This window comes from Lactuca serriola, chromosome 7 (assembly GCF_051521515.1).
Source record: "Lactuca serriola cultivar US96UC23 chromosome 7, Lser_US96UC23_V15, whole genome shotgun sequence".
NCBI classification, from domain to species: Eukaryota; Viridiplantae; Streptophyta; class Magnoliopsida; order Asterales; family Asteraceae; genus Lactuca; species Lactuca serriola.
The window spans coordinates 69,667,439-69,689,094 of NC_136414.1; positions in this window are offsets into that span (position 1 = coordinate 69,667,439).

Below are 21,656 nucleotides of genomic sequence, written 5' to 3' on the forward strand. Positions count from 1 at the left end.
TGCACGAAGATCTAATTAGTGCTAGGAGTGTATATGAATGGTTAATCGAACTGAAATCATATTTCGAAAAGTTAATCAAAGCGATCGGTTCATTAGTTTCTTAAACCTAAATTTAAACCCAAAAAATTTGTTAACGGACTTTTGGTTAACCTATTTTTCGATACGGTTATCAGGGTAACCTTTTAACTCTTTACAAATTAATAAATATGTATTGAAACTAAAAATACTATATTAAAATTCAAAATAAGTATAATCTTAAACATACAATTTTTGCGAGAGCCCAAAAAAAATCAAACAAACATTGTTAAAAAGAACTAAAAAGTAAACGTTATAAAAAATGTCAATCGAATCACATAATTATCTACAAATTTTGAAAAAAATATTAGAATATAAGATAAAAATAATTGTTTTTAAAATTCGACCTTTGTATTACTTAATATTAAAATTTTAACATGATTATAATATAGTTATATAGATGATTTCTTAATTCGAAATATGTATAATATGCTTTAATGAGTACCTAGATGTGTCCGTGTGCAAAGCGGCGACGATAAATAGCATTTTTGACGAATAATTTTTTTGGTGAAATAATTGTTAGATTTTATTATTAATTATTATGTAATAGAAAATTACACATTTTAAACAAAATAGTTATATTTTTACCTTATGTTTATATTGCATGTTTATACTATTGATGTAAATTAATTATTATTAGTGTTTAGTTTAAGAAAAGTAAATTAACTTATATACATGAATTTAATATTTTAAAATTTTTATTTTGCTCCAAATTGAATTTTTTAATTACTTTCGTTAATAATCTTCAAACTTTTTGGCAAGTATTAATGAATTGTATATGCATAATTGATATGTACGAAATCTTTGTAACTTATACTTCTTAAAATTTAAGATACGACTAAATATGTTTTATAATATAGTATAAGATACTTTATTTACTGATTACGTGTCTATTTTTCCATAAAGAGTCGAAGAGCAACTTGATATCATGTTACTTGGGATAAAAACAATGAAGATATAAATGGTGACCGTCAAATAACAAGATAATTATTAATAAATAATATATTAATATTAATTTGATTCTTTGAGAATATAATAATTCAAAATTTCGGTTTTCTGGTTAATCGACTGTGGCAAAAAAACATGAACCCAATAGCCGTCGTGGCTATGTGCAGGCGGTGCAGTCACACATGGCTTCAGATGTTAGGTAGGGATAAACATCGAAACCAGGTACCCGTTTTTGGAACCGGAACCGCCTCAGAACTGTCGATTTTGGAACTGAACCGCCTAAGGCGATTTCGGTTCTTGTTCCTAAAGTTATGGAACTGTCTTAAGTGGTTCCTGTTCCAGTTCTCATTTTTTTAGAACCGCTACCCGTTAGGTACCCAACCGGAACCGGTTTATATATATATATATATATATATATATATATATATATATATATATATATATATATATATATATATCTGTGTGTGTGTGTTACTTAGACCGCTTAAGAATATATTGTCCGATTTTGTCCGTCTTTAGTTCGAATTGATTTGATTTGGATCGAACTAAATTGCGGTTTTATCGACAAAAGTTAACAAAATTAATTTAACTGGGTTACCCGCTCCAGGAACCAGAACCGCCAGTTCCGGGACTGGTTCCAAACTTCTAAGAACTGCCTAGAGCAGTTTCGGTTTCGGTTCTAACTTTCTAGGAACCGCCGGTTTCGGTTCCGGTTCCGGTTCTCGTCAAATGAGGCGGGTAACCGCCTACACTCATCCCTAATGTTAGGGGCCTCCGAAATTTGGGACAAATATATGTATACATTTTTATGTGTTATCATTATAGAAAATTATCTATGTGTGTTACTTATATTCACAATGTAACATTTGGTCACAATCTTGAACTCATTTTACTTATGAAAGAAATCAAAGAAAATAAAAAAATAAAAATAAAAAATTTAATCATAAGTTCTAAAGTTTATCACAAATTTAAGGAAAGTATATATATCTAAAGATAAATACATATTTGTTTCTAATATAAATTTTAGAAAACGATTTCATATTTAATAAAAGACATTTCTGTCTAAGAGAGTCTCGATTACTTGTCTTATTTTAATAGTAAAAGTTATATATAAAGTTGTTAATGAACAAACATATATAATTAAAGATCAAAAGTGAAGCTACTTGGCTAATAGAGCGAGAACTTGAGAAATTTGTCTTTATAATTGGTATGGTTATATGGTATCATATATTGGTTAAAGTAAACAACCCGAGCAAACAAATTCTATCTGAAAACTATATGTATTGATGAGACAAAGAGTAGCATGGGAGCATTTGTTTAGTTTTTAACGACTATTGAGAGAATGAGTTTGACAAGGTTTGGGAGTGTGCGAGAGCTACAACTTCTCATTGAGGAATTTATACGGTGTTTTTTGAAAAAAAAAAATAATAAAAGAACAATTATATATATATATATATATATATATATATATATATATATATATATATATATATATATATATATATATATACATTTTGACGAGAGTGATGTTGGATCATCAAACCGATACATGAACTTTCACCTCATGATTCGTTCAAGATTCAATATTTTATGTACATAGTTGATCAAACTATTGGTTCATCAAAAGAAATGTTTGAACAATATAAATAATATGAAGATACTTTTGATTTCTTATTCACAATAGAAAGTTGTAGTCACTGAATACTAGTGAGTCAAAGGAAAGTTGCAAAAATATTGAAAAAATGTTGCAAAGTGGTCATATCTGACACATCAATGTTGATGGTTTATCTAACAAACTTTAATTGTTACAAAAATATTTATCACTTGAACATATCCATTTTCTTGTTTATTATATAAAAATATTGTTTATTGATCTCATTATTTTTGCACGAACCGAAAAATGTTTGTCAAAACTAAAGTTTTTAAAATCTTATTTGTGTTAAACCATATCTCAAAAGAGATTAAACGTTGTGGCTTAATTTCAATTGAGAACAAATTTCCTGATAATATTAATTATGAAAGTGTAATAGATTAATTTTTCTTATAAAAATACTAGAAGATCAATGTTTAGAAAATAGCAACACTAGTTTAATAGGTGAACCGTAACTAAACCGAAAAACCGAAAATTTTAACGGGCTCAGTTAATCAAACCAAAAAAATAAAAATAAAAAAATCGGTTTAGTTAACCTAAAATTCGGTATGCTTTTTTGGTTTCTCTTATGTTAAACACCCCTAGTTAGTGTCACATAGGCTAAGGATGCCTTATTGTAGAAGGTAAAACCGACTAAAGGACAAATATAAAGAAATCTTCCTAAATATTATCGACATTAACGCACTAAAAATTGTTGTCGGGACAAAACCAACAAAGCTTACCAAACTTAAAATCTTTTACGTCAAAAACACTAACTTTTTAATAATTATTAACTAATGATTTTAGATAAAAAAAACTATAAAATACGATACGTTTTTTTGGTGCTTAAATGATTTTAGATAAGAACTATAAAATACAATAGGTTTTTTGGTGCTTCAATTACCATCTATTCTTACACTAGGTGTAAGACCCGTGTATTACACGGGTTAATTAAAAAAGTTAAATATAAGGTATAGACATTAAATAGTTTCTAAAATAAAATTTTGAAAAAATATAAATGAAATGATGAATAAGTAATTCAATTTATACTAATAAAAAAATTATTATCATGTTTTAAAAAATCATGCTAAATATGAATATGTAAAAATTAAGTATTTTTTAAAGTAAGCTTTCGAAATAAATACAATAAACCACAACGGCCATTTATGTAATTTGTCTTAATTAATCTATACTAATAAAACTAACTAATATAAAATCATGAATGAAATTCATTAATATATTAATGAGTTTATGTCATTTTTTGTCACTTAACTTTTGGTTTTTTATTCATTTGGTCACTTAACTCTTTTTAAGTTTTAAAAGGTCATCAAACTTTTGATTTTGTGCTAATTTAGTCACTTAACTTTTGGTTTGGTCACTTAACTTTTAGATTTTTTCTCATTTAGTCACATAACTTTTAAAATTGTGTTCATTTAGTCACTAAACTTTTGAAAAAATTTAAAAGTTTAGTGACTAAATGAGCACAATTTTAAAAGTTAAGTGACTAAATGTGACCAAACCAAAAATTAAGTGACTAAATGAGCACAAAGGCAAAAGTTTGATGACCTTTTAAAACTTAAAAATAGTTAAGTGACCAAATGAGCATAAAACCAAAAGTTAAGTGACCAAAAATGACCTAAACCCTATATTAATAGAAATAAGAATTCACAAATGGAAGGTTTATTATGTACATTAATTCACATTAATTTAATTACTATGAGGTGACATTTAATAGGTGAAAATTGAATAAAAATAAAAAAAATACAAAAATGACAAGTGGAAAAAAATAATTTTAAAATTCTAAGAAAATGACATGTGTCAAATTCAATAAGAAGTTGACATTTGGCAAAATTATCTTTATTTATTATGGTAGAAGATTAATAGAAATAAGAATTCACAAATGGAAGGTTTACTATATACATTGATTCACATTAAGTACTATGAGGTGACATTTAATAGGTGAAAATTGAAAAAAAAAAATAAAAAAATACAAAAATCACAATTGGAAAAAAAATAATTTTAAAATTCTAAGAAAATAACATGTGTCAAATTCAATAAGAAGTTAACATTTAGCGAAATTATCTTTATTTATTAGGGTATATGTTATGATAGGTTTTCTAACATGGCTGTGAATAAATTAAAATTTCGAAAAAGTCCTAAAATTTTACTTTAGTTGACGAAAAAACCGTAAACTAAAATTTGTTTACGAAAAAGCACGGATTACCATTAAAAATGGCGATTTGACCAATTTTTCTCGATTTACCGATTTCATTACTTACATATTTCATTAAAGCCCCATTATTTTACCCTAATTTACAAGTAAGTCCCAAACTAAAATGTTGTGATGATTTGACCCTTTTCTCCATGTTATATATTTTATCGGTTTCATTGTTGACTTGGACACTTAGTCATTAAATTAGCTTATACGATGAATACAATGAGTTATATAATATAACATTTACTATAAAATGTGTTTCCAAAAAAAACAGCAGCAAATGAGTTGATGTCTGATGAGATGGATGTATTAGGCTACATAAGTTTATATAGATGATTTGAATTTTTTATAAACATAAAAATTGTTATAAAATATGATCAAATAATAAGATAAGTTATAGAGTAAAAATATGATCAAATAACAAGATAAGTTATAGAGTAAAGAAAGACATGAGAGTAGAGAGAACTTTTATTCCAATACTTGTGATGAAATCATCAAACTTTACAATACATAATATTCACTATTTATACTAGACAAAGAAGATGAAAGGTGATGTATGATATGAATGCTCATTATAGTGGTGCATAACTACACTCATAAAACACATAATAATGTTTGCTATAATGTTCACTAATTATGGAGAGTAATGGGGGAATATGGAGAATCCAATAGTCATTCACTAAATGATAATTCATAACACTCCCCCTTGAATGACGATTGTATCATGCCTCGTTAAAACCTTAATCGGTAAAACCTCATGGGAAAAACCCTTTATTAAGGAAAAAGAGTACATGATTAATAATAGATATGGGAAACAATTGCCTCGTTAAAAACCTTGCTAAGAAAACCCAGTGGGAAAAACATAGCTAAGGAAAATAGTACAATATGTTTCCAACTCCCCCTGATTAGCACATCACTTGATTCTCTTGAAGCACCGCATAACAATATTTCGTACCATCTTTTCAATTTCAATGTAGGAAGTGCTTTAGTAAACCAATCAGGAAAGTTGTTACAGGATTGAATTTTCTAGATGTTGATGCCACACTCTTTTTGAAGATCAAGAGTGAAAAAAAACTTTGGTGATATATGCTTGGTTCTGTCTCCTTTTATAAATTCTTCCTTGAATGGAGCTATACAAGTTGTATTATCTTCATATAGTATGGTTGGAACATCCTTGTTAGAAGTTAGACCACAATTCTTGCAAATATGTTGAGTTAAAATTCTTAACCAAATACATTCATGACTTGCCTTATAAATTGACATAATCTCTGCATGGTTAGAATAAGTAGCAACTAAAGTTTGTTTAACAAAATGACAAGAATTTACGTTACCTCCACAAGTGAATAAATAACCTTTTTGTGTGGATCAGATAAATATCCAGCATATGCATAACTAATTAACTTCGCATTTTAAGAATTTGATTAGTATAAATTCATATCCATTGTACCTCAAAGATATCAAAGAATGTGTTTGACTTTATTACATTATCTTCTTGTTGGACAACAACTATATCTTGCTAATAAGTTTACGACAAAATATTTATCAAGTCTTGTATTAATAGTAAGATATATTAGTGCACCAATAGCACTAAGATATAGTTCTTCTAGAACAAGAAGTTTTTCATGTTTTTTATGATGCTGAAATTGATCCTTTTTGGCATCTAAGTGCCTTACCACCTTCGGGTTACTCATGGATGTGAGTTATTCATATAAAACCTTTTCAGCACCTTTTCTAGATATTAATGTACAAAAACTCCATTTTTTGTGTGCTTAATTTGAAGACCCAAATAGAATTTCATCTTACCAAGATCATTCATTTCAAAAATTTCTTTCAAACAGGAAGTGACCTTTTCCAATTCTCTAGGAGTTCAAATTATGTTCAAATCTTCTACAATAGCATCAATTATGATAAACTCTTATCTGCATCTTTTTATGAATACACATGGGCTTAATGGATCATTTTTATAGCACTTTTTCAACCGAAATGTACTAAAACAATTGAAGCACATACGGCCAAATTGTTTCAATCTATATAAAGATTTATTTAATTTTACTAAATATACTTCACGAGAATTAGAAGTTTGTGCTTCTAGCACCTTAAACACTTCTGAGATTTTCATATAAATATCATTTTCAAGTGAACCATATAAATAAGCGGTAAAATACATCCATTAGACACATCTCCAGTTTTGCATATGTTGTTAAATTTATAAAATAACTGAATGTAATTGCATCAACTACAGGAGAATACGTTTCTTCATAATCAATTTCGGGCCTTTGGGTAAAACATTGTGCAACAAGTATTGCTTTATATCTCACAACTTCATTTTTTGTAGTTTCTTTTGCACACAAATACCCATTTGTGTCCCACTGTTCTTACTCTGTTTGGTGTATAGACTACAGGCCCAAAAACTTTTCATTGGGTAAGACAATTAAGCTCTTTATTTATTTCATCTTTCCATTTTGGCCAATATTTTCTATTCATACATTTCTCAATAGATTTAGGTTCAAGATCCTCATTTTCTTTATAATCGCGCGCGGAACATAATATGAAAAATTATCGTCGACTTATGTCTTATGTTGGTTCCATCTTATTTCTATGATGACATAATTTATTGAGATCTCATCATTTTCATTTTTTTCAGGTACCTTATATTCTTTTGTTATGTCATTGGGCTCTTCTAGAGCTTCATTAATCTTTTCAAGAGATTTTGTTTTCTCTTTTGGACCATCAATTGTATTTGCTCCATTTCATTTTTGAGGATTTTTATCTTTGGAACCGGCTGATCTTCCACGCTTCAGGCGTGCCTAAGATTCATTTGTAGTTGTATTTTTTTTCTTGTAGGATATAAAATCTAACTGGAGTATGTATAACTGGTACATGAGACTTTGTTACTCACTTAGGGTCAGTAAATGCTTCTGGCAATTGATTTGCTACATTTTGTAAAGGAATTATCTTTTTTATTTCAAGTTCACATTGACTTGAACGAGGATCTAAAACTGAAAGTGAGAATTTCTTTCAAGAAATTTTATTTTCCAGCTTCTTTATTTCTCCCCCTAATGTTGGAAAATATGATTCATCAAAATATTAATCATCAAATATAGTTGTAAATAAATCTTTAGTTGATGATTTTAAATATTTTACTATAGATGGAGATTCATAACCAACATAAATTCTCATTCTTCCCGAGGACCCATTTTTGTGAAGTGAGGTGGAGAAATGGGTACATAAATTGTACATCCAAACATCCTTGGATGGTAAATATTTGGTTCCTGACTGCAAACCAGTTGAATAGGGGAGAACTCATGATAACTAATTGGCATTATGCATATAAGTGATGTTGCATGTAAAATTTCATGCCCTTATGTTGATTAGAAAGTTTATAATGCATTAGTAATGGTCTTGCAATTAATTAAAGATGTTTGATTAATTAATCAATTAGACCATTTTGCGTACGAACATGTGTAACAGGATGTTCAATCCAATCGACATGCAATAATCGTTAATAGTATGCAATGAAAATTTTGCAACATTGTCAAGTCGAATTATCTTAATTGGGTAATCACGGAAATGTGCCCTTGGGCTGATTATTTATGCAAGTAATATTGTAAAAACCAAATTACAGCTAGACAACAAGCACACATGTGACCATCTAGTTGACTCATCAATTAAAACCATAAAATATCTAAATAGTCCACATGGTGTTGGATGAATTAGTCCATATATATCCTCTTGAATTCTTTGTAAGAAACTAAGACTTTCATACCCAACTTTGTTCAATGATGGACTGAAAATTAATTTTCCTTAAGAGCATGCAACACAATTCATTATCTTGAAAAATCTTCTGGTTTTTCAAGGAATGACCACTTGAAGTTTCATTTATTCTATATACCATAATTGATCCGGGATGGCCCAACCGGTCATGCCAAACTATGAAGGTAATATCATACCGTTTTTATTTTCAATAACATGAATCATTGTAATATTTTCAATAGCATGAATCATTGTAATATCTATATAGTACAATCCGGAGGACAATACATGTAATTTTTCCAAAAAACTTTTCTTATCCGATATCATTTTTGTAATGTTGAGATAATTTCTATTACCATCATTAGTTGTTTCAATAGGATATCCGTTAGACCGAATATCCTTAAAACTTAATAATTTTCTTGGTGATTTTAATAAAAATAATGCATCACTAATTGTAATTATTGTCACTTATGGTAATATTATATTTGCTCTTCCGGAACCTTTAATCATTTTTGTATTACTTGTTATTATATTAACATTTACTTCTCTAATTGATAAGTAAGCAGAATGTTATTGCATTGTCTGCAAGAAATATATATTCCTTATTTCTTTTGCGAATATTCATATTTCTTTTCAATAAATAAATAAAACATAAGAAACATTCGACATATGACATAAAAACATAATAAATGTCATGAAACATAACTACACAATATTCTTCAATCACCATCCATATCATCACTTGTCCCTTCTGGGTAGACAAGAAAATCGGCAACATCCAAATGTGTCATTTCATGTTGATCTTCATGAATATCACTTTGAATAAAATTTGTTTTGATATATTATTTTTCTTTAGATTTTAGAGAAGTTTGATAAAGATCAACAAAATGCTTTGGTAAGCGGCATGTACAAGACCAATGAATGATCGTTCCACATCAGTGACAAACATTTTTAATTTTTTTTCCTTGACCAATTCTATCATTAGGATGTGGATTTTTGCTATGTTCCAACTTCTGGTGATTGCTTGTAATCTTGTTATTTTTTATGATAATAACCTCCACGACCTCGATTATACCCATGACTATTATGATTATATGATATTGCATTCACTTCAGGGAATGCACTAGAACCGGACGGGATTGGTTGATGATTTTTCATCAATAGTTCATAGTTTTATTCAGCCACAAGAAGAAATGAGATTAATTCATAATATATTCTTTTTAAATCTTTCTTACGATATTGCTGCTGCAGGAGCATGTTGGTGGCATGGAAAGTAGAGAAAATTTTCTCTAGCATAACATAGTTTTTCATAGTGAAAATACTAATCAAAATAAAGACTTATATGCTCAAGAATGGTTAGTTAATAAATTTCAGAAAATAATGTGTAAACATTGTACATGTAAACTTATAAAAAATACATACCTGAAAATAATAAGAGCGATAAAGAGTTAGAGCTCTATGGTAGAGTCGTGCTGATAACGTGTTATAAAATATGATCAAATAACAAGATAAGTTATAGAGTAAAGAAAGACATGAGAGTAGAGAGAACTTTTATTCCAATACTTGTGATGAAATCATCAAACTTTACAATACATAATATTCACTATTTATACTAGACAAAGAAGATGAAAGGTGATGTATGATATGAATGCTCATTATAGTGGTGCATAACTACACTCATAAAACACATAATAATGTTTGCTATAATGTTCACTAATTATGGAGAGTAATGGGGGAATATGGAGAATCCAATAGTCATTCACTAAATAATAATTCATAACAAAAATGACGTAGTTGCTGCTAGTTTATATAATTATTGTAGGCTTCGTTGGACGCATTTTATATTCTAGCAAATATACAATGTATCAGGATATCAAGTTTTATAGCAAACATAACATTATATAACCTAATATATCCATCTCATCAATTCATTTAATAACTAGGTATCCAGGTTAACAATGAAATTGATAAAATATATGTTACATGGAGAAAATGATCAAATCATCACTAAATTATAATTTGTGATTTATTCGTAAATTATGACAAAGTAACTGGACTTTAATGAAACCAGATAATTAATGAAACCGTTAAACCGGAAAAAATGGGTCAAATCGTCATTTTACTTGTAATTCATGCTTTATCGTAAAAAAACAATTAGTTTGTGATTTTTTCGTAAATTATGATTTTTTGAAGATTTCTCAATTAGTTATTCCTTCATAAAAATATAATATAGTGATTTGCAGAAATTAATAATAACTTATTGTTAGCTATTTGACTACTCGTCTGATATTTCTATGAATAAATTGTGGTCGATAGTTTTGCTTACTTCCCATGCAGTTGTTTGTCATCACCACGTGCCCACTTGAGTGAAAACCAGAACGCTGTCTTGATTGACAATTAATTGGGTTTGTACGTACTTCATAACACAGCCAAAACAAATAACTATATGAAATCAATGACTTTTTTTTATTTTATATATTTCTTCTTGTCAAATGTACTCTCTCTATCAATCACACAGACACCCACCTCCCCCAGGGCGACGCTAAAGCTAAAACAAAATGGCCACTTAGATCCACCAAAAATATAAAAAATAATAATAGTTATATATAAAACTTGACCGTCATAAAATAAAAAATAATAATAGTTATATAGAAAAGTAATTTATGACTTAACTTAAATATTTAAAAAGACATACATTAATGTTTGTGGCAAGAAAAATATATACAAAAATCAAACTTCCTAAAGCCCGTTTTTATATTGCAATACCCCAAAATCTCAAATGCCCAATTTATTTAAAATATAATCTGATAAAAAAAAAAAAGCACAATACAACTAAAACTAAATAAAAAAATAAAAATAAAAATTTAACACAAAACGTGATTTATTGGTAAGTCTAATAATATCCTCATCTAGTCGTCTCTCCCGAATTATTTATTAGTAAGTCTATTCGTGTCCCTTAGTTATTAGTTGTACCTTTGATTTGATAGATTGTTATTTGTTAGTTTATTTTTTTTTATTAATTTTGATATATTTTTATTTTGTTTTGTTATTATTATTATTATTGCACGGATGGTCCATGTGAGTTGACGAAGTTTTTTATTTTTACTTTTATTTTTCTTTTAAACGGTAATATATTATATTCATTGCGAAATTTGAACCCTCAACCTCAAGAAAAAATGACAACACTGAACACTGGTTAGAAACTCTTTGATTCTATTTAAATTATAGTAATCTTACATCCTTATTGATGCATTGTCGGAGAACCAACTAATCCACTATCTACAATTTATATTGTTTTCTATTAGGTGTGAGATCCGTGTATTACACGTGTTTATAAAAAAAATTTAATATAAAATTATAAGCATTACATATTTTTTAAAGTAATAATTTTACATAAATACAAAGAATATAATAAATAAAGTAAATAATAAAGGTTGTAAAACATTTATTATGAAATTTAATAAAATAATCTACTTTACATATATAAATCTCATTAAAATGTGGATTTTAAATTTAAGAAAAATGAAAATTTTAAGAAAATGACAAGTGGAAAACAAATAATTCAAAAACTCTTAGAAAATGACATGTGTCAAATTTAATGAGAACATGACATTTGACAAAAGTGATTTTCATTTATTAGGTTAGATTAGATATCTCTCACGTTTAACTACCAATCACTTGTTGAATATTAATGACAATTATAAACAATAAGTGCAGCAGAAACAATAATTAATCATCCACTAAAATCAGTGGCGAATCTAGAACAAAATATCATATGGTTCCCAAATTAAGTTAAGCCGATAAAAAAATCAACAACACTTGTGAGGGGTCGGGTCGGGCCGTGCACGATTTAATGAAATATAACTGAAAAAACCGATCAACCACCACCAATTAAAATTAAAAAAATGACCGACTGAAATATAATTGAAAATATCGAGCAATTTAATGAAAAATTAGTTGATTATTAATGCATTGATACCTTATTGTTTGATAAAAACTATATATTATATTTAACACTATATATTTAACAGCACAAATGTCCCATATAACTTATTTTTTGCCCCTTTTAAAATGGTTTTTTAAGACATTTTTTAGAAAAACAAATTTATGGCAGTTCATTTATTTTTTCTAAAGTAGTTCTTAATTTTTGTGACATATATATTATAAATGAAATCGAAATTTTAGGTAGGTCCTACGACCTACCTTCTTATATGTTAGATATGCCATTTACTAAAATTGAATCGAGGATCACAAAACTTACAACTACAAGAAACAAACATAATAACATAGTGGAAAAAAGATTTACCTCTTGAAGACTCGGGTCTTGGAGAAGGATAAAACACTATATAATTATCTAAATCGTCTACAGCATCCAACAACCGCCACTGCTGTATCAGATTTGATCTGACAAAAGAAACCATTGAAAAATCTCTCAACAGAAACTTATATCTATTTAGAAATAGCTACATGATTTGATATGTCTTATGGGCTAACACTTAACGGGAAATACGATGATTAACATTGTCTGCTTATAAAATTAATGGTAACACTATATGTGTTTGCAATAAGAAAAACAATGTTTGATATAACAAGCCAATGTCCGGTTACCGTAAAATCAAATCCACCATAACTCAATGAGTGATTTTTGTTGATGAAATAGTCTTCATAAATCAATACGTATTCTTGGTGTGCGATAACAATTTGTTATATAAATTCGACCAAATTTGATGATGATGATGATGATGATAATAAAAAAAGACACCAATGTTGGAGTAATCCACGGTTATAATCTGGGCATTGTCGATTTATACTAACTTTACTAACATAATTATACTAACTTCTAAATATTAATTATTAACTAGTTGTTTAAAATAAATGAAGACAATAAGTAGTAAGAGAATATAATAAATAAAATTAAATATGATACAATTTAAAAGTTGATTTGATAGAACTATTAGAATAGTATTAATCTGTTAAGAGGTAAAACTAAAAATAAATCTATAAACATTAGCACCATTATTTGTATTGTTAGTTTGTTTTTTATTATTTGATATAAAATTATATATAAAATTATATATATATATATATATATATATATATATATATATATATATATATATATATATATATGCGAAGAAGTTAGGAACAATATACTTTACCCTTATTTGAATTTGGCCACATAACTTTTAAAGCAGGGCACAATAGTATACTTTAGCCAGGTATTGTAACGTACCAAAACTAAAAATAAATATTTTTTGTTTTTATAATAAATAAACCATCAACCAAACATGTGTGTCAAAACCATAAAGTATTCAGAGAGCAGCCATAAACATCCCAAAAGTACATCGTAGTCAAATAAATGAAAAATCATGGTGTGTGCAATGCGATCATCCTGAGCTCTTCCCCTTCGAATCGGAAGTAACTGAAGCATAAACTGAAAAACAAAGCTTAGTGAGTTCCCCAAAATACCGCATAGCATACATATACGTCAACTCAAGGCTGTACAACGTCTATTTCACTCCCAAGTCTATTTCACTCCCGAGTCTATTTCAACTCATATGTCAGCTCAAGGCTGTATCGGGTATATTTCACCCCCAAGTCTATTTCAACTCATATGACAGCACAAGGTTGTATCGGGTCTATTTCACCCCCGAGTCTATTTCAACTCATATGACAACACTAGGGCGTATCGGGTATATTTCACCCTCGGGTCTATTTCACCCTATATACATATAGCAAACAGGCACATAGGTATACAACACATACAACAGGAGTCACAAAGACTACACGTCTTAGTGTCCTACAGTATAGTGAATGATGTGTGTTTAACCAACTAGTTTTATTCCTACTTCCAAATTATAAATTAATCACACAAAAGGCAGTGGACCTATAAATTGGTGGTATAGATCTAGTAAGCAGGGTATCGAACTCAGGGAATGGCAATTAAACTAATTCCTAAAATTATCTAAAAACAAAATAACAAATAATAGTAAAAAGGGTTTTACTAGTTTTACAAGACTAGAAACTTACTAACAATTAAACTAATAACTAACTAACAACTAAGCAAGCAAAGACCAGCTAAATTCAATATCTAAAGGGACTTCTGTTTAGGTTCGACTCAATTGATCCTATGGTTGATTTAATGGTAATAGTACAATGGGTTAACCTTTTATTGGCTACCGATTCAGGTGATTAGATTCACATTCGCTATGCTAATCCTTAGAAAATAAACTAATTCAAGCAGTGGCCAGTTGTCTAAATTAATTAATTCTCTAGGTTATTTATTCGGGTTAAATAAGACTTGTAATGGTTAATCAAATTGGTGATTCAATTAGCCTCATGTTGTTGGTTTATCAAACAAGCTCACACATTGACTTACCTATTCTCTAATTAATCCTAGTTTCATATTCACTAATCCTAGGCATATAATAAAGTGTTCACATAAATCATATGAGGTAAACAATTAAGAGATGTTCATGCAGCCTAATTGCCTTCCTATTAATAAGAAATAGTTATGGTTAATGCATACGGATCTTTAACAAGCTTAATTCAACAAAATCACCAATTAAAAGTTGATCCTACCATTAATCAAACCATAGTCTCAAAATTGTCTTACCCAAACAGAAGCTAGCAAGTTTAGCTCATGATTAAAACAGTAGAAAACTCAAAAACGAAATTCAATAACATAAACATGGTTTAAGTACTAGATCTAGTTAAGAGAAATCAAAGTATGCCTTAATTATCCTTCAAAACTTGAATTGGGTTGAATCTTCACTCTTCCAGATGTCTCTTTTCGCTCTGAATCCCAGCTCCTTCTCCTAGGGTTCTCAGAAGTCCCGTCTATCGATTTGGAGGGTTTCTTTTATAGATTCGACTTGACTCGTCGAGTCCACAACCGACTCGTCGAGTCCCTCATTAAATCCCCGTGTACCGCAAGTCAAAGACTCTCCTGCTTCGCAAATCTTCTTGGGAACTCGTCGAGTAGACGTCCCTACTCGCCGAGTCCTTTGTGTTTTTGGCATTTTTCTTCCTTTGTTCATTCCAAAGCTTCCCGATAGCCACTCCTGCTTCCAAGCACTTCTTTTAGACTGAAAATATAATTCAAACATAATTAAGTACCTTTTGTCCATAATATGCAATTAATTAGCTAATAAATGATATAAATACATACTAAATATAGGGCTAAACATGCACATATCAAAATATCTCACACTTAAATTTTGCTTGCCACCAAGCAAAACTGAATTTTAAACATACTAGCATCACATAAGACAACCCCAATCGGACTCAACCATTATGCCAAGACCGCAACGCATGCATTTGTGTCTAATTTTTTCCTAAGGACCCCCCTTAATTCTAAATACTCACAATCCTCATAAACACTCACCCACTTTTTCCGAACAATGCTCATTTTATGCATCCCTCTGAATCCATCCGCAAAAAATCTTTTAACCTCAAGGTATTTTTGGTTGAGCAACTTAAGCACACATAATCTAGAAAATTACAATTTTTTGATACCAATATGGAGCTATTTGGAATTCTTCAATTCTTTGATAATTTGTCTTTCATTTCTCTGAATTCACCACCTTCTTTAATTTTTGGAATCTTCAACTTTGATCTTCCTTAGAATTTTGATCTTTTGATCTTCACTTTGATTGCTCCAACATTTAACTCACTTTTTCCACTAAATACCTACATGATTAAGCAGAGGCGCTCAACTTCAACATTTATTGGTTAAGGATAATAATTTCCCTGGATACATTTCAAGTACACTATGCTAAACATATTGCATCCCTCAAACTAAGCGAGGTTGTGTTTTTGTCCCATGATTTCACTAGAATAAGGGAGGCCACAAATGCATTATAACGTGCATAAGCTCGAATAAACATTTGGGTCTTCATCCAATCATCAAACATAACACTAGCATGATTCCTAATTGCTTTTTTTACCAAGGTTTTCTAATTTAGCCCTAGCAATTTCATGCAAAAATTTCAAAATTTTCAAAACTTAACTAAAATTTTAACTAATGCAACCAACCCCCTACCCCACACTTAATTTATGCAATGTCCCCATTGCATACTATGCATGATAAAGAAAATAAAGTAAAAAAGGAATGAGAACAAACTCCCTTGGGATAGTAGTTGCAAGGTTGATCTTCTTCATTGAAAGCTCCATCTTCAGCTGACTTTAGACATGGGAACAACTCATCCATGCCTTGGGCGTCAAGTATCATGTGGTACAGCTCCAAAAATGCAGGAAAAACTCTCGAAAATCTCTAGAAATGAACCTTCTTGATAAAAAAAAACTTATTATGGGAATACAATCGTCAAGCCTGAAGCTAAGTTGTGAAATTCGTAGACACTCGTCGAGTAGGGAATACGACTCGCCGAGTGAGTCGTGAAAATGCAGAATTCATGTTTTTACGCTTAGACTCGTCGAGTTAGTAGATGCACTCGACGAGTCGGTCGCTGGGTGAAAAATTTTCTGTTTTCTACTCCAAGTCTTTTTGATAAAAAAACTAACCACTTCAGAATCATATTAAATCTAAAATTTATCTTCAGTAATTAGACTCATGTGAATGCTCCTCATGACCGGATTCAATATTTGAACTTCACTCTCGCTTCCTCCTAGACTCGAAAGTCCTATTACTCGTGAGACTCTTTGTAAGCAACCCATTTTCAAACTTCTGAAAAGACACTAAACAAACCATGAGAAATTAAAAATCCTAATTACTGGAAGTTTCAACAAATAACTAAATAAAGACAAAACAAATTTTTTGTGACAACCCGAAAATCCTTGTCTCGTAAAACTCAACCATTCAATTCAGCCAGGTGTCGCCCTCATTTCTGCTATCTTTTAACGCATTTTTGGGTCTATATGAGTGCTCTAGGCTTAGTACAACCTAGATATGAGTCTAAGGATGGATTACAAAGTGTGTAGCATCAAGAAATCGGGCTAAACACACCAAAGGAGGTGTGTGCGGTCGCACACCCAGCCGCACACACCCTCCAGCCTCACACTCGACCCTATATATTAAACAATTAGCCAACCTTACACCCTTCTCTCCCACTCTCTCAAGTCTGGAACATTCTCTCTCAAGAATCCTTCGTGTTTTCATCTCCAATCAGCAAAAACAAGTAAGCATTCATCCTTAGATTATTGATACAACACCTTTTCATGCTTTCCTCTTGATCTAGATCCAAAATTTTGTCATTTTGAATGATGTTAGTGTGTGTACGGCCGCAAACGCTATGCGTGACCGCACACACATCTTTTGGCCTCCATTTGATCATAATCCTTATTCCAAGCAAAGAAATGGCCAAAACACCACCTTAGGATCATCACCAAGACTTGGAAAATCGATTTAGACACTCTTCTCGGGAGTCTACGGCCGCATATAGGCCTGGCCGCACACATGTCCTGACCGCACACACAGCCGCACACTCACAAAACTTCATGTTTTGTGGCCTTACACTCATCCTAAGGGTCCTACAATCGTTTGGGGACTTCATATGTATTAGTAACACTTGATTCTAAGTGTTATTATGTCCCTAAAGTGTTTTCCCTATGTCTATTAAGTGTGTTATATGCTAATGGTATTCCTACATGTGTAATTACATGTTAACTAGGATTCGTTGTGCTTCTAATTCCATCCGACACCCGACGATCCTATAGCGACCTTTCATCTAAATCCTTCACTTCAAGTGAGTTCATACCCCTGAATCAACCTTTTAAATGATTTTAAGTGCTTTTATGGGGGGGGGGGGGGGGGATACAAGTTGAACTAGACAGTTATTAGATAAATCATATGTAATTAATAACTGTCTAGCAAATAGATTTCTGTATGTTAAACTGTTTTCATCCAGCCAAAGGTTTTCAAACCTTGTTTTTATAAACTGACATCAAGTCATAAATCATTATTTATAGATTTTTGCATGATAAACTGCTTCATCCAGTTAAAGGTTTTCAAATCTTGTTTTCGAATCTCTTTTAAAGTGTAAAAATCCCTTTGTAGTTTAATAAATTCTTATTTATAAGTTTTTCCAAAGGTTTTACCAAAACTTCTGTTATACTCTTGTATTATTAAATGCATGCCTGTATATGTATAGTTATATAAGAAATGTTTAAAAGACTTAGGAAGGCTAACTCGCCTTAATTCCTTTTCCTTGTTTGGATGTGGCTTTAGGGTAATGGTTATCCGTCCGAAGTTCGTTTAAATATTAGTTATACATCATGTATAAATATATAGTCATAAAAGTTATATCAGTAAAATTCATCCCCTTTGGGTAGCAAAGGCTTCTAGATAACCTCTCAAGTAAACTATAATAGGTATAGTTTAAAAACCCACTATAACCTTCATGAAGGAGAACTTAGTAATATCTATACTCTAAAACGTATACTCTTAGTAAAAGGAAAGATTTATAAAAATTAAAATACGAGATGCATCCTCATGACGTGGATTTCGCCGTTGTCAAGTTGGTAACCAAAGTCTCCTGGAGGGAGAGCGGGCATTGTGTGTATAGATTTATACGGGACAGACACTCCCACATCCTGATTGCTAGCTATAGTCCCGGCCGGCCAAGCCAAGGGATGACAAATGTCACATTCATTCCGATGCCAGCAGGTCGTCAAAGTATTTGATTGTCAATCAGTATGGTTACGAGTATCTCTAGAATTACCTTATAATTCATGGCTTTAAGGTAATAATTATCATCATGGTATTTTCTATATATAAAATAATCCTTATATATATATATATATATATATATATATATATATATATATATATATATACCTTCCTAGTTATACACTAGGATACGCTTTAAATCTTTAAATAAACCCACTTAGGATTAGAGATTCTTTTAGACTTTACGAGGCGTATTGGTTCATTCAATACCACCTGGAGTCTGTATTCCATTCCTTTAGACTTTGCAAGGCGTATTGGTTCATACCATACCACCTGGAGTCTATGTTTTATTTACTTTTAGTCAGCAGCATTACTGCTGAAGTAAACTATTCTTTCCCTAATACTTTTGCCTGTGATGTTCTCACATCTTCTTTAAAGTATAAACTATATTTTGATAATGATAGTACTTTTGGGGGAAAAATACTCCTTAAACATAAAACAATTAGGTCTTGGTAGAAGACTACTTTTTATTAGAAAAATATGGGATTTTCTGGAAAGGATTCTAACACTCTGTAAATTCAAAACCGCCAATTTTTATTTGATTATTTTGAAGGAAAACATGTATTTATACTAATGTCATCAAATACTTATGAACTCACCAGCAATAAAATGCTGATACTTGCTTTCAAAATAACTTGTATTCTCAGGTCGTCAGTAGATAGGTACACTCCGGGAGCTTTTGTGAAGACAGCCTTGTACCGAGCTGCACTCTATGTTATTCTCTGTATTTACTTCGATGTTATTATTAAATGTAACCTATGTAAAATTATTACTATTAATGCAATGGTTGTTGTACTTTGATTACTATACTGAATATGTTGTGATACTTGACATGACGTCCTCCATCCCAGAACGTTTCCGTTGTTCCGGTTTTGGGGTGTAACAGATTGGTATCAGAGCATTGTTTATAGTGAGCTCAGTGTATCTAATCATAAAAGATATACAAACTATAAATACATTGGGATAAAACACTCTGACCAAGAATTATACTTTAAAATATAACCATATTTTACGGAAGTATAAGAACATCCAGAATATAAAAACCCGAACAAGTATCACAAGAAGAATAAGAATAAAAGTCTTTGGATGATTGACCATTACCGCCAAACTTAGGCAGTTATGTAATCGTATGCTGGAATAATATCCTGATCAACTATATTTATTCGAGATGCGACTAACGTGTGCTTGGGAGTGATGGTGGTGTTGCAACAAATTCGAAACTTGCCAAATAGGAATATTAGAGCCAAACATAAAGTTTAAAATACTATAGGAGTATTTTATAATACTAAAGGATTTACAATAAACCCAGAATGATGTTCAGAAGATAAGAACCAAGCATGTAATTAAAATACCATAGGGGTATTTTAGGAACCATAGATAACCTTGTGTGAAAAACTAAAAAGATCCTTATTGATATACCTATGATTACAAAGTGTATACTCCCAAGGTTATATATAGTGAGGATCTCATAGGCTAAGAATGTGTGGTTTCGCTCTACTTCCTTTTCCTTGTTTGGATGTGGATATAGAGTAGTATCACATATTCGAAGGCCTATCAGATCTAAGTTATATATGATTGTATACACTGTGAAATTGTAGCAGGACTCGAAAATATGATGTCTGGGGGTCCAACTCGTCGAGTGCATGAACCAACTCAGCGAGTTGGATGATTTTATAAATGGACTCGGCGAGTCCACTGTCCAGAACAGCAAAAAATTGATTTTTTCAGCATTTTTCAGCAATTTGCATCAAGTATAATTGAAAACAATCCTTGGCTTTGATACCACTGAAGGGTTTTGAGCATTCTAACACTCATATGGTGTACATGCAACCCTAAATACCTTGGATCTACGTTTTCTCTATTATACATGCAAACTTGAACTTTCCAAGGTAATACCCTAACTAGCATACAATCATTGATACTTGGGTAATATAATAAGTTGGAAGACATACCTTTTCATGTAGTTTGATTCTATGGAGCTTAAGAGCCTAGTGCCTCAAGTGTGACACCTCAAATGGTTCACACAGCATCACCAACAACTTGGAATAACTTGAGAGAAAAGGTTCCTATGCTCAAATCGGCTAGCCCTCATGTATACACACACTAGTGCCAATTTCTTGAGCCATGGGGTCCTAATATATGGTGGCTATTAGGGTTACGCCATGTAACTCATGTCTTTCCATATTCTTCATGCTCCATGGGTTAAAACCTGCATGGAGTATCCATGGGTTACTCTATGGGTTTAGCCTAACATGATGAACTATGGATCATAAACCCACATATATAAGAATGAATGATTTACACAATCAATCCCCATATATTTAATTAGTCTCCTTTCGATCACAATA